At 49.9% G+C, this 16496-nt stretch overlaps 1 protein-coding gene across 3 annotated transcripts in view; it reads right to left on the reverse strand.

Annotated features, from left to right (window-relative positions):
- CPLX2 (complexin 2) overlaps positions 1–16496 on the reverse strand; it is an 84372-nt gene that overhangs the window by 7335 nt on the left and 60541 nt on the right. The window contains exon 1 of one of the 3 annotated variants that reach the window (XM_045500959.1): positions 5786–5881. The exons of 1 other annotated variant lie outside the window; for it this stretch is intronic. The gene's annotated coding sequence lies outside the window, so the exon portion shown is untranslated. Of the gene's footprint in view, positions 1–5085; positions 5364–5785; positions 5882–16496 lie in introns of those variants that run through there. One more of the 3 variants, XM_045500957.1, reaches the window with a different exon arrangement.

The raw sequence follows: 16496 nt of genomic DNA on the forward strand, positions 1-16496 counted from the left end.
TTCCTCCTCTGTGTTTACACGCAGCTCAAGGAATTTGCAGGTGGTAGTAGAGACATGGGACTTTAATCTGAGATGCTTCAAATTGGTCCACAGGGCACCTGGGCTTTAGGTTCAGTCTCATCCCTAATTTGCTGCTCTGGCAAGTCTCTCTCCTGAACCAGATGATCTTCTGGGCCCTCTTCCCAGTGGTTCGGTTGGAGCAGTTTTGCAGCCTTTGAACTGCTGGCCACCCCCACTGTATCCTCAAATCCTTCTCCTGTCTTGGCTCTGTGACTCAGTTCTTTCCTCTCCCCCATGTCCTACTGCTCTCTTTCCTCTCCTAGTGCTCCTCGCCCTTCCCCCTCCCAGCTTTGCTGCCTCCTCTTGTTCTTCTCCGCTCTTCAATAAGAGTGTTCCCCAGGACTCGGACACTTTAGCTCCCCTCTCTTTTTCCTCTCTAATGCTTCCCTAGGGCAACTCATCCTTTCTTGGGCTTTAATGATACCTAGACATCTTATGTGGGCTCTAGACCCCTGTAGTCATTTATCCAACAAATATTAATTGAGTATCTCCTATGTACCAGGCAGCGTGTTAGGCACCGGGGATATACGAGTAAACAAAACAAACAAAACCCTGCCCTCATGCAGATTACATTCTGGAGTGTGTGTGTGGGGGGGGGTGGGCAGTGAGTGTGTGTGTGTGTGTTTGTGCACAGGGAAATAGACAACAAATAAATCAAGATATGCACTTGCCTTCCTTTTGGACACCTCCCTCTGGATGTCCCATGGCACCATTCAAAGTTAACATACCATCTTTCTATCACCACACCATCTCCTTCTGCAGACTCTTCTGTTTCTAAGCATTCATTCAGCAAACATTGATTACGATCCCTCCCGGCCCCCCAATATGCAAAGTACATCTACTCATTTGAGGCCTGAGTCTTCTGGATACTTACATCCCTGTCATTCTAGGTGCCCCCTTACCCTTGTTGAGGCCTGCTGGGATTATTTAGCAGCTTCTTGGGTCCATCCCAAAGTCCTGCTGCTCACCCCCAACGTGGCTCTCTCAGCTATTAAGTAATTTATTGTTCACCCTGTTGAGGTTCTCCCAACCAATTTCTCAAGGCCCAGGGTCCTCCTACTCTGTCTCCTTCCACAGGTGCATTGGAAGACTTGTGAGCCCTGGGTCAGGCATACCTGACTCCGATCCTGAACCTGCTACTTTTTAGCTGTGAGATAGTAAGTAATTGACTTAGCCTCTTTTCTTCACACAGTGAGGATTACGTGCCACTTTGAAAGGTTAGAAATAATGTGTTTAGCACATGGTGGCAGTGGGGAGCTCAGTACATGGTGACTGCTATCACTCTCAAAATGATTAATGCCAACTAGTATGAGATCCTGCCACTTTCCCTCCTAGCTTCTGAGGACGAGGTCCCCCTCCTTCCTGCTGAAGTTAATCTATCCACCGGTACTGCAGATCTTCTCTCCTTACACCTCCTACGTGATCTTTTCGTGCTCTCTCTTCCTCACATCCTCAGTCTCCTGGATAGGTCTCTTTATCCACTTCCTTCTCCAACTCCTGCCCCTTTCCCTTAATCTCTGTCCTCTACCTTTGTGATGAAGGGGTGTCCATTTGGTGTCTCCACTTCATCAGCTCCAGGTCAGCCCTGCAGCTCTGTGAGATCAGAGATCTGCTGCCTCTGCACTGCCACCGAAATTGCCCTCGTCGGAGTCGCCAGAGGCCTCGAGAATGCCAGATCCTGGAGTGTTTTCACTGCTCTGAAGCTCTTCCATCCATCCCTCTGTAGCATCAGATACTGGTGATGACTCTACTCTCTCCTCATCTCTCTATTTTTCAGCCCTCTTCTTGAATCTTTTGAATTCTAGGACGGCACTCCTGTGGTCTTCATCCTACTTCTCAGACAAATCTTTCTCCCCTCTACTGACTTCTTTTCTTTAAAATGTAGATGTTATCCAAGCAATCGCTCTCCCTCTTTCTCCTCCTACTGTCCCTTATTCCTCCACTGTCTCCCTTGGGAATCTCACCTAACCCTATTGATTTATGCCCTTCTTTAGTCACAGACCACCCCCAGCCCCCAGACTCACACATTTAACTTTCTGCTGGATATTGCCACATGGGTAATCTCAAATTCAGTCTATCCAAAGATCGATCTTATCCTCGCTTCCCTCACCCAACCACCTTTTCTTCCATCATGTCTTGTTCCAATCGCCTCAACTGAAAACTCTAGAGTCAGTGACTTCTTCACTCACTCACTCACTCACTCACTCACTCCCAATATTCTTTGGGCATCTACTCTGCCAGGCACTGTTCTCGGTGCTGGGGCTGTGGCAGGGAACAAGGGAGTCACATTTGTTCTCACAGCATTCAGTTAGCTGGGGAGGTAGACACCGGACAAAAGACCACACAAGGAATTGGTGAGTTAAAATTGGGATGGGATGCTAGAGAGGAGTCCAGAGACTGTAGCTTCATGGTGCTTCCTGCATCCACACCCTCTTCTCCTACGCTGCTAATGTCTTGGCTCAGGACTTCAAGGTTCTGGATTTGTGCGTAACCTCTATGTCTGTCCCTCCCTCAGCTCTTACCCATCCTCCACGTGGCTGTCCAATTAATCTTCCTAAAGGGCAGACCTGCTCATCAAACACACCCTGCAATGGCTCCCCATGGTCTTGTTAAACTGGCCAGAGGGTCCTTGTGCTGACCTTCAAATCCTGCACAGTCTAGCACCTGCCTGCCTTGCCATTCATTTCTCATCTTTTGCATGTGGCTCTGCTTCTATTGGAAAACCACTGGGTATTTGTTCATTTTACAGCCTGGGAACCCCTTAACTTCATCTCTGTCGGTTCTAATCCTGACTCCACTACTTACTAAGTGACCTTGAGCAAATGACTTAATCTTTTTTCATCTGTGAAATGGAGACAATACTGCCTATCCCCAAGACATGTTGTGAGCATTAAATGAGATAATGCAAATAAAGTGCTCAGCCTAGTGTTTGGCACATAGTAGGTGCTAATACATATTACCTATCATCACTATCATGGTTATCATCATCACTATTATCAGCAGCAGCAGCAGCAATATTAATTTTCAAAGAGCCCTCTCAAACATCACTGCCTTTATGAAATATCCTCGATCTCCTGGGTGAGATGTGATGGTGTCTTCCTCTTCTGAGACCCAGGGCACTTTTCTACTGCAGCCTTGCCTGCCTCCAGCTCATGTGCTCTGTCCAGCTGTGTGTGTTTCCTTTCCAGATCGCTCTGAGCTCCCTTTAGGGGAGGGCTTGTATCTTGTTCATTTCCCTTATTCCAGAGTCCACAATATCTCCTGGTTCATGGTAGAGCCTCATGACGTTTGCTAGGTTGAATTTAATGTTGTGTGTCAGCGAGTATGTGAGAGTCTACGCGTTCAGAGTATGATCCTGCATGTCTAACTCTGAACTTAGGCATCGTGTGAGCCTGCGTGAGCGTGTGTGCAGGCGTGTGTGTAGATATTTTGCCATATGCCTGTAGGAGTGCTGAGGTCGGGCAGGTTGCATGCAGTTGAGGATTTTGGCCAGACCGCCAGGAGGCGCTCCTCAGCGGTTCTGCGGGAAACCTTGGTCTATCCCAGCGCGGGAAGGGTGGTGGTGGTGGTGGTGGTGGTGGTGGTTGTGGGGTGGGGGTGGTGGTGATGCTGGGCTGGGGGAGGGGAGACAAAAAGGGGGAGAGGGAGGGCTGCCGCCGCAGCACGTTTCCGTGCCTTTAGCGCGCCCAGGACCTAGGACACATCTTCAGCTTTCCCTCCTCGACTTTCTCCAGCCTGTCCCAACCCGAAGGCAGCGGAGGCACCTCCTCAGGCTTGGCCGTCTGAGCCCCAACCGGTTTTCGGGACTGGGCCCCGCCATCCGACAAGCAGATTCGGGCACCTGCAGTGTTTGTCCTTGTGGCTGTTTTTCTGTTCTTATGGCTCAAGTCCAGCCTATATTCACCGCAACTCAATCCAACACTCATTTGCTTTTCGCAGGGGACCCTACGCTAATGGCGATGGCAGAGACAGAGGATGCCCCTTACCTCCCCCTCCACCCTCCCCCCCTACGCCCTGGAAAAGAGAAGCACTGGGGGAGGGGAAGGGGCAGTGGAGGATGGGAGGGGATAGGGAATCGGCTCCCTCAGAAAAGCGGAAGTGGCAGGGACTTAGCGTTCCCTCGGCAGAAGAGGACAGGAATCTAGGCGTCCCTCTCCCGCTCCCCTGCGGAGACGAGGCAGCAGCTCTGCCCTGGAGCTCTCGGTTGGCCGCTGAGAGCGCCCCTCCCCCAACACACAAAGCTTCAACCCCAAGACCCAGCCAGGTATCAAACTTTGATGGGGGAGGGGGCAGAGTGGGGCCTGCGAAGGCCTTAGAAGGGACGGTAACTAATTACCCCAGGCAGAGAACGTGCTCTGGCCAAACCTTGGCTCCTCCTCCTCTGAGGACAAATAGTCCCTTTGGCCCCTCACCTTCAGTTGACGTTTTAAGCTTTCCTCCCCTCCACCTTCGGCCTCTCCGCCCCCCTCCTGACGCCCTCTGACTCACTCCAGGAGCCTGAACCCCTTCGGGGGCGGCTCCCTCCTGCGGGGCGAAGAGGGCTCTGGAGGGTTCCGGGTGAACCACAACCTGAAGTAGCTTAGATCGACTCCCCCCCCCCCCCCCCCCCAATCCCCACCCCCGCGAGCTCGAAGTTGTTCTCTAGGTTCAGACTTGAGTCTCCCGCCGCCCTCGGGGCGGTCCTGGCTCTCCGGGAGCAGGGCTGTTTTGGGCTTCTGCCCGGAGGTCTCCGACTCGGGGCCCACTCCTCCCTCCCAGTTTGCCCCGGTTTAACTCTCTTCCCTCCGCTTGCTCGCTCCACCCTCGCGGGGAGCTGTCCTTTCAGCACCACGGCGAGCGCGCCCAGGAGGGTCCCAGCTGCTGCCGCTCAGCCTCCCTTTCCGGCGCCTGGCCAGTCTTGGGGAGCTGTCCCCTCGAAAGCCGTAGTCCCCAGCTTCCCAGGCTGCCCTGCAGCCTCACGGCGAGAGCCGGGACCCTGTTGCCCACAGCCCGGCTCCGCCCTCCCGGCCCGTGGTCAGCACCGACCTGGCGGTCCACGAAACCGTCTGAGCCACTGCAGGGCTCCGGGTGTACTCAGCGAGGCGGTTCCTTCTGCTATTCCAGCTCCCGCCGCCGCCTCGTGCAACTCCACCAGGCAAGCTGGGGCCGCGGCTGCCGCTGCCGCGGGCGGCTGCCTGAGGCGCCCTCCAATCACGCCCCTCAGCCAGGCCCTGACGTGCTACCGCTCCCCTTCCAGATGGGAAATTCAAACCTCTCTCTCTCTCTCTCTCTCTCTCTCTCTCTCTCTCTCTCTCTCCTCTCCACTCTCTCCTCTCTCTCTCCCCCCTCTCTCCTCCCTCTCTCCTCTCTTCCTCCTCCCCCTTCCTCTCCCTTTCCCATTCTTCCTCCTTCTCCCCTCTTTTCTCTCTCTACTCTCCTTCCTCCTCCACCCTTCGCTGTCCCCTCCACCCCCGCCCCCGGAAGACACCCCCGCCAATCCCCCCCCTGCAGCCACTTGTCCTGGCCAAAGCTCTTAGGACCACAAGCTTGTTGCTTCAATGCACTGAGGGCACAGTGATGGGTCAGGGGATGGAGGAAGGGTTCTTTAAAGCAAAACTCAAAGATCACCTGCTTGGGAAAGTCCTCCTGATTCCTCCAGGAAGAATTGGTCCCACTCTTCTCAGGGTTTCTGCCATCCCTAGACACATGCCTGTTTCAGAGGCAATTGTTGCTCTATTTTGCTTACCTCTTGCCTATGAGCTCCTATAGGACAGGGCCACCATCAGACCATCTTTACGGCCCCTCAGCATCATGTCCTGCCACAGGAGTACTCAAGAAACATTGATGGATCATGTGGTAAGGCTCCAATAGGGGCTAAGGAGTCCTTCCTGTGGACCCAGAGGGAAAAGATTGCTGCAAAATTCGCTGATTGCCAATCCCTTGTAGATCTGGTATCCTGTGCAGAATAAGGAATCTGTCGCAAACTTTATTCTAGAAGCCTATTTCTTTCTCTTGTAGGCCCAGGGAGGAAACGGGACCTCCAAGAGGTAGGGCGACATCTGTCCATATCCCTCAAGACTTTCCTCTCCCACTTACACTCATTTCTCATTTTATTACTCTCTCCTAATAAGTCTTTCCATTCTGCCTGCCATCTTTTGGCTCTAAAATGCTTCCTTTAATCCAGACCGATCTGTAAGAAAATGACTTAGGGGAGGAGGGGCCTTATATCAGGCCTTTGAAAGATTTGCAGGAGTTTGTGCATCAATCAGGGTTATGTCAGAGTGTAGATGACTTCTGCTTCTGTAAGGGGATGGCTTCCTTCCAAGGAGGAAGCAGCAAGAGCTGCAGAGGGACAGGATTGGGAGAGGAAGGAGGTGTGATTTGTGTGATTTTTGTTGCAAAAGGAGGGGACTATTCCTTTACACAAGTTCACAGCAGAGTCCTCAAAGTGAGGGACTTCCACAGGTCAGAGGCCATTGGCGGAACCACCCTTCTTACCTGGAGAGTCATCTTCTGAAGCTCATCTCTATTCTCCCCTTATAGGCTATGGGGCTTGGTATAGGGAAAGCCCTTCATTTATGGCTGAGTTCTGTTTAACACTGTGTTGGGCCATCAGCATGCTTATTTTTAATTTTCTTCCTTTTCCTGAGGCAGACACTAATGGGGGGGGGGGCAGTGGGGAGGCTGTTTGATTAGAGTGACTTAGACTTGCCACTAATGCCTGAGGGGAGTTCTGGGCAGGGAGATCTGATATTATGCCATTTTAAGACTCACAGTCCTCCTCCTCTCTCTCCTTCTCCCTCCTTTCTTCCTGTTCTTCCAGAGCAGAAGCTCGGTGAATGGGACCTGGCTGGCAGCCGTCTAGTTACAGTTGGGGTTTTTCCACAATGGGCATTGTCTTTAACATGGACATCAACCAGGATGCCCTGCTGGCTCAGTCAGTTAAGCCTCCTACTTCATTCGGCTCAGGTCATGATCTCACAGTTCGTGAGTTTGAGCCCTGCATCGGGCTCTCTGCTGTCAGCACAGAGCCCGTTTTGGATCCTCTCTCCCATCCCTCCCCCACTCTCTCTCTCTTTCTCTCTCTCAAATAAATAAAACATTAAAAAAATAGAGACATCAACCAAGCTGGGATAAACATCCAACTTAGCCCTCAGAAAAATACTGAGCTCAGCTCTGGACACCATACTTTAAGATAGTTTAGGGGTGCCTGGGTGGCTCAGTCAGTCCAACTTTGGCTCAGGTCATGATATCACCGTTCGTGGGTTCAAGCCCCATGTTGGGCTCTGTGCTGACAGCTCAGAGCCTGGAGCCTGCTTCAGATTCTGTGTCTCCCCCTCTCTCTCTCTGCCCCTCCCCCACTACACTCTGTCTCTGTCTCTTTCTCAAAAATAAACATTAAAAATATTTTTTAAAAAATGGATTCAATAAGCTTGCATATGCTTAGGGAAAAAAAGGGTAGTTTGGTGGCGGGTGTCTGGAAATCATGTCACATGGGTGAAAGTTGAAGGATTTGAGGGTGTTTCATCTGGAGGAGAGAATGCTGACGGGCCAAGTCTTGCTCAGTTTATAACTCTGGCACTTAGCATGGTGCCTGGCAAAGTAGGTGCTAAGGAAATGCTTGTGGTTGAATGAATGACCACTGCAAGCAAAATGGAGTACTATTGTTTTCATAAGCCCTGAAGACAGAATTAGGGCAATGGGGGAAAGGTAAAGGGAGGCAGACAGAAGCTCTAAGAGGAAAAATCTTCTGTCAGTTGGAGCTATCTAGCCATAGCGTGGACTGCCTCATGTTAGGTAGTGAGTTCTCCGTTCCCTGGAAAATGACAGTTGGGTGGCAGGTGACAGCTAAAGCCCCCTTTGAACCCAAGCTTCTGTGAATCTATAAAATACTGTATGAGCTGACATGAATCATGTCAGCTGCAGAAAATCTTACTGGTGGATAAAAGGACAGCTCAGTCAAGCCTTGTTGGCTTCATCCTGTTGAATGATTAGGGGCAAATCAGGGCACTTTAGCTACTGATACTTTCTGTTGAAGAAAGATGGCGGACAGCTGAATACTTGCTCCCTGTTCACTCTTGCCAGCCTAGACATAGTTCCTAAATACTCCACTGTCAATGTAGAAAAGTCATTAAATATTATAACCATTTTCTAATGATTATAATACTACTAGTCATAGCAACCATCAGGCCCCCATTATATCTCAGGCACTTAGTTTGGTGCTTTGCATAAATTACATTCTCTCCTTTACTTCACACAAACCTCTGTTTCCAAGATGAGGAAGTCGATCTCCTGGGAGATGCAGTGGGTCTTTGGCATAGCCAGGATTCTAGCCCAGGCCTGCCTGATGCTCAGCTCTGGGGTCCTTTAACCCCCCCCCCCCCACCCCACCCCGCTGCTTCTCTTCTGACACATCCCACAGCCTATGGAAATGTAACTTTTGCTCTTCAGATTTTTTCACATTGACATTTATCGTCCTCCCTGTTCTCCAGTTTCTCACTTAAAAAAAATAAAAACACAAAAAACTGCCTTGAATTCACACCCAGATTAGGGTCTTCGTGTCATGTGGGTTGTCTGCATTTTCTTCATCTCCCGCATCTCTAATCCCGCTGTGAGTCCCCCTCCCCCAGCCAGCCTCCGGGGGCCTTGTGGAGCCTGCTCTGTAGACAGCTTCTAAGAGTCACCTGGTAAAATATGGATGTGGCTCTGCAAGGTGTCTCACCCTGGCTTGTGCTGGATCTCCACTTCTATTTGTGAGCCCTGTGGTCTGGGGCAGGGGGCCAGATTCGAACAGATTTTTAAAATTACGTGTACGTGCCTTGACTGTTGACTAGGAAGCCAATCAAGAGAGCTAATGTCAGTACTTTGTGTGAGGATCGAGGAACAGTGTGTGAAGAATGACAACTGTTACAGACCATAAATGCAGTGATCAGTGAGAACGGCGTTTGTCCAAAGTCAGCCCATTTCTTCCCTGCAGTTGTCTCAGCCCAGAGGGCACTCTGGATGCAGTGTGGGATGTGAGGAAGAGATTGCTGGCTGGGCTGACCTCAGCTGGGAGTTGAGCTGGTGGGTGTAGGGAGGCTTCTGAGTGCTGAAGACGTTGACTCCACAACCTGCCATTCTAGCTTGAGCCTGGAGGGGCAGAATTGGTCTTGGTTTGAGGGGGTGGCTGTGTGCCAGAGGCAGAAACAGAACTGTGGGGGTGGCGCACAGGGGAAGGGCTCTAGGCCAACTTGCTCATCTGACGAGTGCCTCCCATCTTGTCACTGATAATGACGAGGGTGCCACGGTCAGGATGTAAGGCCAGGGGCCCAGTCTGTCTCTTTCAACATGGAGTGGCAACGTGAAGGCAAACCCGTTGTTGTGCAGTGGTGCATAAGTGCGTGTGCCCACCAGTGTGGGACCTTGTAGGCGGCAGTGAACAGCATCCATGTGGAGGGACATAGGTGCTAGGAGGCCAGATGTAGGTCTGTCGCCATGTGATCCACAGCGTGTGGTGGTGTATCCTTCCGGATGTGGAGTGTCTCTGGTGTGACTGTATCATCGGGTATAAAGCCAAGAGGGTTGTTGTTACAGCGGGATGTGTAATGGCATTGGGTGAAGGTTTGGTTGTAAGACATCGTTACCATGTATAGCTGTGCAGGTTGTGCAGTGTACAACCACAGAAGGCACTATTCACATAGACTGTGCCAGATGCGAAGGCTCTGGGGACATGCCACCATTTCTGTGTAATGACGTATGTCTAGGTGTCACTGTCAACGAGAGATGATACAGGTGACAGGATGTTACTGTCAACGTGAAATGGTGCCATCGTTGGTGGGAAGAGTGTAAATGTAAGTGTGTCACAATGGACTGGCACATGTGTCACTGTCGTTGTTGGGGCCGAACGGGTGTGTCTGTGCAGCCAGGAGCGTGTTATCCCCACTGCGCAGGCATACAGGCGAAATGCGTCACTGAATATGACTGATCCCTCCTCTTCCATTTTCCCCCACAGGAGAGACCCTTGGTAGCCCAACCTGCTAGCTCCTGCCCCACGCAGGAAGCTGCATAAACCTTTGGATTCTCCATTATCCACTTTTCTCGGAAAGAGGGTTCCAGCCTCCCCATCTGAACCATGACTCATTGGTGTTGCACATAGTGTGTGTGTGTGGGGATCCCTGAGGAGCCCCTCTCTATCCCAGAGCCCTGCCCCCAAGTCAGAGCTCCTCCCCAGCCCAGCGTCCTCCTACCAGCTCTTTGGAGGTCCTCTGCCACCCTTCATCCCATCCCCACCCAGATCCAGGCACTCATTAGCATGTCAAAGCAGTCCTTTTTCAGCCCACGCATTGTACCCTGGGATATCCCCACACAGTTAGCTCCCTCCCATCTTGAGCTTTCCTGAAACCTTACATTTTCATGTCTGCCACACCAGTCTGCGGTTCCCCCACCATCCGGCACAGGGAGGATATTGTGGTGGTAAATCCTTCCTCCCTTGCCTGGTTCTTTTTCCAGCTTTCTACTGGGACTTCTGCCTCCCCTAGTCCAATCTGAGCCCTTCCAACTCTCGAGGATGTGGTTGGACCAATCTTTCCATCAGAAATTCTTCCCGATGACCCTAGATGCTCATATCACCCCAGAGCCAGACAATGCATCCCACCAAGCCTCCTCATTTGAGTCTTAGTGCTAGACTTGCTCAGTCATAATAGGTGAAGCATCAAAATTTGTTCTGTGTCCTCAGGAGGTTCCCCTTCCAGAATGTCCCTCCATCCTTGTGATACTTGGTCCCTTTCCCCCTCCCCCCATGTGAAGCCCTGCTCAGAAAGACAGTTTTTTACACCTTAGAATCCTCTCCTTAGGCACATGGAAACAGAATAACAGAGCTCCAGAACACTAGAATCATAAGCCAAAGGCCTTTTTAGGATAACGTTTAGAAGCATAGAATCTAGAATGCTAGGCTCTCTAACCACTGTATGGCCCACTCTTGCTCAGAGCCACTGGGGTGGAGGGCTTGCTAAAAAAATGGCAGACTTTTGGGCATCTTCCCGTGTGGACTGAACCAAAATCTCTGAGATGGGATCCCAGGACTTTGCAACAGTATCAAGCCCCCCAGGTGGTTTTGATATACCTACTAGTTGGAAAACCCTTGCCTTGGACCACTAGAATCTGAGAATCATATGATTCCGGGCCGTAGTCTTATAGAAAAAAAAAATACTGAATCATGAAATCATAGAATATTTTAGGATTCACAGAAGCTTAGATTCAACTAATTACACACATTCACTCACAACTTTAGGATCTTAAATTCCATGAATCTTAACGCCTAGAATTATAGAGTTTGAAGTGACCCTGGAGTGCGATTTTGTTCCTGTTCTAGGAGGAAATTTTCTTTTTCAGCCTCATCGCTCCTTTTGGAATGGAAGGCTTTTTCCCCTGTCCCTTGCAGGGCTGCCTCCACGGTGTCGCCTACATTTGTGAAGATAAATGTTCTTTCCATCTTGGTGCAAAGGCAGCTGGCAGAACCCCTGCATTTATGGAGCAAGTGAGTTGGAAATGACTTCTGCTTTTCATTTAGGACCAGCACACCCTGGCCCACAAAATAGATCTTGCTCTTTGATAAAATGAATCTGAGGGGACATTATTGCTGTTTCATATTTGAGGAACATGGACGACAGAGGTTACTAAGCTCATGGAGCTTCTGGTCAAGGAAATGAAAGAGAAAGGGCGCCGAGGGATAGCCGAATGCTATTTTGGAGATTGATGGGCGTGTGTGTGTGTGTGTGTGTGTGTGTGTGTGTGTGTGTGTGTTTGGAGGGGAGTGGAGTGAAGGGAAGGGGTTGAAACATACACGAAAAATCAGCAACGAAAGGGTAACTTTCTGGTCATTTAACCCAGTGTTCTCAATTTACAAGTGGGGAAACAGAGGCCCAGCAAAGGGAAGGGGCTTTTTTAATGCCACACAGCTGGTTAATGAAATTCCTAACTCCTGGGTAAGTACTCCTTCTGAGTTACAACTCAGCATACAGCTCCACGCTTCTTAAAACATGTCCAGCGTGCCAAGCATTGTTTTAGGGATGTTATAGATGTCAGCACTTCCAGCTGCACGACAACCCTACGTAGCAGCTATTTTTTTCACTCATTCATTCATCAAAACATGCCAGGCACTCTCCTAGACAGACAAAGATGTATAGGATGTTTCAGAGTTTCTCTTTCCCCTCTTGAGTCCACAACGAGAGATGCAAATATTCCACAGAGGGATAGCACATAGACAAATTCACGCGCTCAAGATCCCTTCAGATTGGAGCCTCCGATTCGAAGCACTCAGAAGCAAGCGGGGGAGAGATGGCCGCAAACAGTTGATGATAATACAACATGCTAAGTGCTGTCCTAGTGAAGAGGCAGCTCTGGGGAGCAGAATGAAATACACACAGCTTGCAAGCCAGATGGGACTGGAAGCCCGAAGTGGGGAAAAGACAGGGTGTCTGTCTCCGGGGCGGCCAAGTCATCTTGGGCTCTGGCCACATAGGGACATGGGTTCAAGCTCAGCAGCTTTCTGCACCCAGCACCACCCTCGAAACCAGACAGTGTGACTTTTCTCTCAGACTCAGTTTCCTCCTCAGTGAAGTGGGGAGATGATCCCGACCTCCTAGGGCGATTGTGAGGCTCAGATAAAGGCACTGTTTAGGAAACAGCAGCACAGTAGTCTCAGCAAACATTAATTCTCTTTCCCTCCAACACCTGAGTAAGGTAGGCATTTCCTCTGGCGTTTTGGGCAATGCGACCATTAGACAAAACCTTTTAGTGATCTTGGTCAGAAAACTCTGCCTCATGATTTCCTCGAGTTTGTTTAAGTTGCAATGAGAACGAAAAGAATTGGAAGTTTAGAGGAAAATAGGAGAGATGTTTCTTCTACCTGTTCACCCCTTCTTTGGGCTTCCTCCCTTCCTCTGTGGCACACAAGGGATTGGGATATTGTGTTCCCAAACGGGAACCGCTTGAAGGAAGCCCAGAGGGGGCTTGGACTTCAGGCCCAAGAACGGGAGGAATTTTCCACCCACAAATCTAAAAAATGGCTCCTCTGTGCCACTCAACCTCCAGTTGTTTCTTTCTGGCAGGAAAACAAAATAAAACCAAACCACCTTTTATTTGGCAAACAAGATGTTGGGGAGGTCTTGGGAAGATGAAGCTGGGGGAAAAGAAGGGCTGAAGAGGAAGAAGTTTTCATTCACTGAGCCTCTCGCTGTAGGAGGCGATTCACAGTCTTTATTTGATTTAATCTCCACACCATGCCTCCATTACCTTAAGTGTCATTACCTCTCCTTCATATTCATATAGGGATATTCAGACTCAGAGAGGTTAAGCACTGTGTTCAGGGTGACACAGCCAAGAAGTAGTGGCATCAGCATTTGAGCTTCGTGTAGCTCTGCAGCTGGCCATATTTCCGAAGGGAGATTAAATGGGTTTCTGGAAGCTGAGCCTGGGCCTGCAGTTTTGGGGCAACTGGTCCCAGAGTTTGGATGACCCTGCTAGGACGCCTATATGGGGATCTTGCCATAGGCTGGTCCTTAATGAGCCTGAGTGTTCCAGGTCTGAAGGCGATCAAAAGTGATGGGGGCTGTAGCTCAGGACCCCTGAATTATGCCCTAAGGATTTATATAAGAAATCTCCTTCTGTGGTAGCCCTCCGCTCACTTCTGCTCAGTTTGCTGCAGCCTAGCTCTTAAGATCAGCTATGTAACCATTGCTCCTGCCTCTGCTCCTGCCTTCAGATTGACTTTCTAATTGGCTTCCAGAACTGTAGGAGAATCGTAGCTTTCCAAAACATGGGTCGGACTGTGGCATTCCCCTCCTTAAAACACATGGTGGTCACAGCTTATTTTGCCACTTAGCACCCACTCCTCCCTTATGTGGCATCAGCTTTGGAAGAGCCAACGTGTGTATTTCATTTGAACCTGTGGGTGGATCACATGACCTGGGCTGAGCCAATCAGCACATATGGTTCCCCTGGTCCCCCAGATCAGTTCAGCAATAAGCACAGGACCAAAATCAGATCAGTCAGGGCTAGAGAGACTCAGTTTTGGGACCTGGCTTGAGCTAGGGGAAATGGACTCTCCTCTGAGCTCCACTGTGATGTGAACTGAGGTTCTCAGGAACCACCACATGGAGCCTTAGAATGGGGATCAACTTAGAGCCAGCAAAGTCAAGAAAAGGAGAGCAGGGAAATCTTAGCCTGGTGACATTGTTTATACCTTGGATCAAGCTGTGCTCGCAGCTCTCCTGGGTCTTGTCATTGTTGTGAGCCAATAACTAACCCTTCCCTTTTGTTCTTGTTAAAGCTATTTTGAGTTGTGTTTTTCTTTATGTGCAACCAAAAGGATCTTAACTGATACACAAATCCTTTGATGTGTTCACGTTGCCTTCAGGAGAGAGTTCAAGTCCTTTAAATTGGATTTTAAGGCTCTCGGTGATCAGACCCTGACCTCTCTCTCCAGACACCTTCTATGTTGATCCCTGGACGTGCCATCACCTGGTGTTTCTGAGCCTTTGCCCATGCTGTTTGCCCCTGAGGAATGGCCTCGTCTGCTCTGTTCTCTTGGTAAGCCTCTGCTTTGACCATCAAGGCTCAGCTAAGGCATAAAGAAATCCCTCCTGGGAAACAGGACTGAAGCAGAAGTTTCCTCTTTGCTCCCACGTGGACCTTTACACTGTAGCACCAATGAAACTAAACTTGACACTTAAGGTTGGATTCCTTGTCTGGTTTCTCCTTAGATTTTGAACTCTTTGAGGATGGAGACTCATTGAGGATGAGGGAGTCATCCATTCAGCAAATATGGACTGAACGTCTACTACATGTCAGAGGCTCCTCTAGGTGCTGGGGATAAACAGTGAACAAATGTACCAATTTCCCTCTTGTCTGGCAGGGGAAGCAGACGCCGATCGAGTAAACACAGGGGGTCTGGGTCATTTCAGAAAGCGGTAGGGCTGTGACATAATAAGACAAGGGGATGCCTGCTTCATGTTTCTGGGCTTGGAGCCTAAAGGAGGGCCAGGCTCCAAGCAGGGCCTCAGGAAGTGACCATTTAATGAATGAATAAGGAACATCCCCTCAGCCTTTCTTTGTGACTCTACCAGTAACTCAGGACTCTACCAGAACCTCTTTGATAGTCATTTATTTCCCATTTTCAGCCTACACCCCCTCTTGGGGTGTAGTTATATAAATGACATTTTTTTATGTGTACAACACACCTTTCCTGATGGGAGTTGAACAAAGGCCACATTCTCTTTGACTTCATGGTGCGGCTCCATCCCTGTCTTGGTCTGGCATCAGGAAGCCATGCGCTCCTCTCCCTGACTTTGATCAAGGCTCCCACTAGCCTTCATCTTTCCAGTCCTCACTCATCTGTCTCCTCCACAGGCCTATTGCCAGCCCTTTGATCAGCTCTGTGACTCTTCTGGGCTTTATCTGGCACCATTAAGACGATGAGACTTCATCCTGTTTTGTGTCACTCCCATGCTCAAAAGCTTTCGATGACTCACTATTGCCTACAGCATCAAGTCCAGACCCAGAAGGGCTTCCCTTGATCTGACTTCCGCCTCCTTTGCAGCCTGTTTACCATGACTGCTCTCCTACAGAGCACTCATTTGCTGCGGAGCACTCAACACCTCCGGTGTTCATTTATTCCTCTATTAATTTACACGTCCTTGGATGTCTTCTCCCACAGGATCATAAGCTGTTTGAGGGCAAGGATCATATCTTGCTCATCCCTGAGTCTCCAGCACCAAACCCAAGGCCTTCTCCACTGTGAATGCTCAACAAATCTTTCCAGAGGTGAAAATCTGTGCACGACATTGCCCCACCTGCTTAGGATTGAAGTGGCTTGTCCTGCCGCATCAGTCTTGAGGTCCCCATCTCAGGGCCAGACTTAGTCCCCTTATTGGGGTATAGACCACAATAATAATTCTGGCATTCTTGTTCAAATCTTATACTTGTTCTCGCCCCCCCCCCCCCTTTCTTTTTTTCATTCTTAGTCCACACACCTAATCCCATGATTTCCTTCCATGCTTTGGCCTCATCACTGTGGCATTTTGTCATTGGGATATTTTTGGTGTTATTAGCTGTGTTGATATACAGCTAATTTTGTCCTGTTTGGTATCTCTTTGGAGTCCCTGTCCTCCCGTACCCTTAGGCTTTATGGTCTGAGTGGAGTTAACTCCATGCCCCACTTCCATGGGTGAGCAATAGACCTATAGCAGCCAATTAGAACATTATTAGTTGTGGCCACAGTGATTGGCTCAGGGAAGGCAAGTGACACAAGCTAAGCCAATGAGAGCCAGCTCTGGGATTTTAGCTAGAACCAATGGGAAAGATGCTTTCTATTTCTATAGGATTTGCAGAGCTGGCAGAATGTGGGCCTGAGCAGCTGGGCTGTTTTGCCGTCACCCAGGGAGAGCCTGCCAGAGGGTGATGCCAACACTGAGAAG

Source organism: Leopardus geoffroyi, chromosome A1, assembly GCF_018350155.1.
Source record: "Leopardus geoffroyi isolate Oge1 chromosome A1, O.geoffroyi_Oge1_pat1.0, whole genome shotgun sequence".
NCBI classification, from domain to species: domain Eukaryota; kingdom Metazoa; phylum Chordata; class Mammalia; order Carnivora; family Felidae; genus Leopardus; species Leopardus geoffroyi.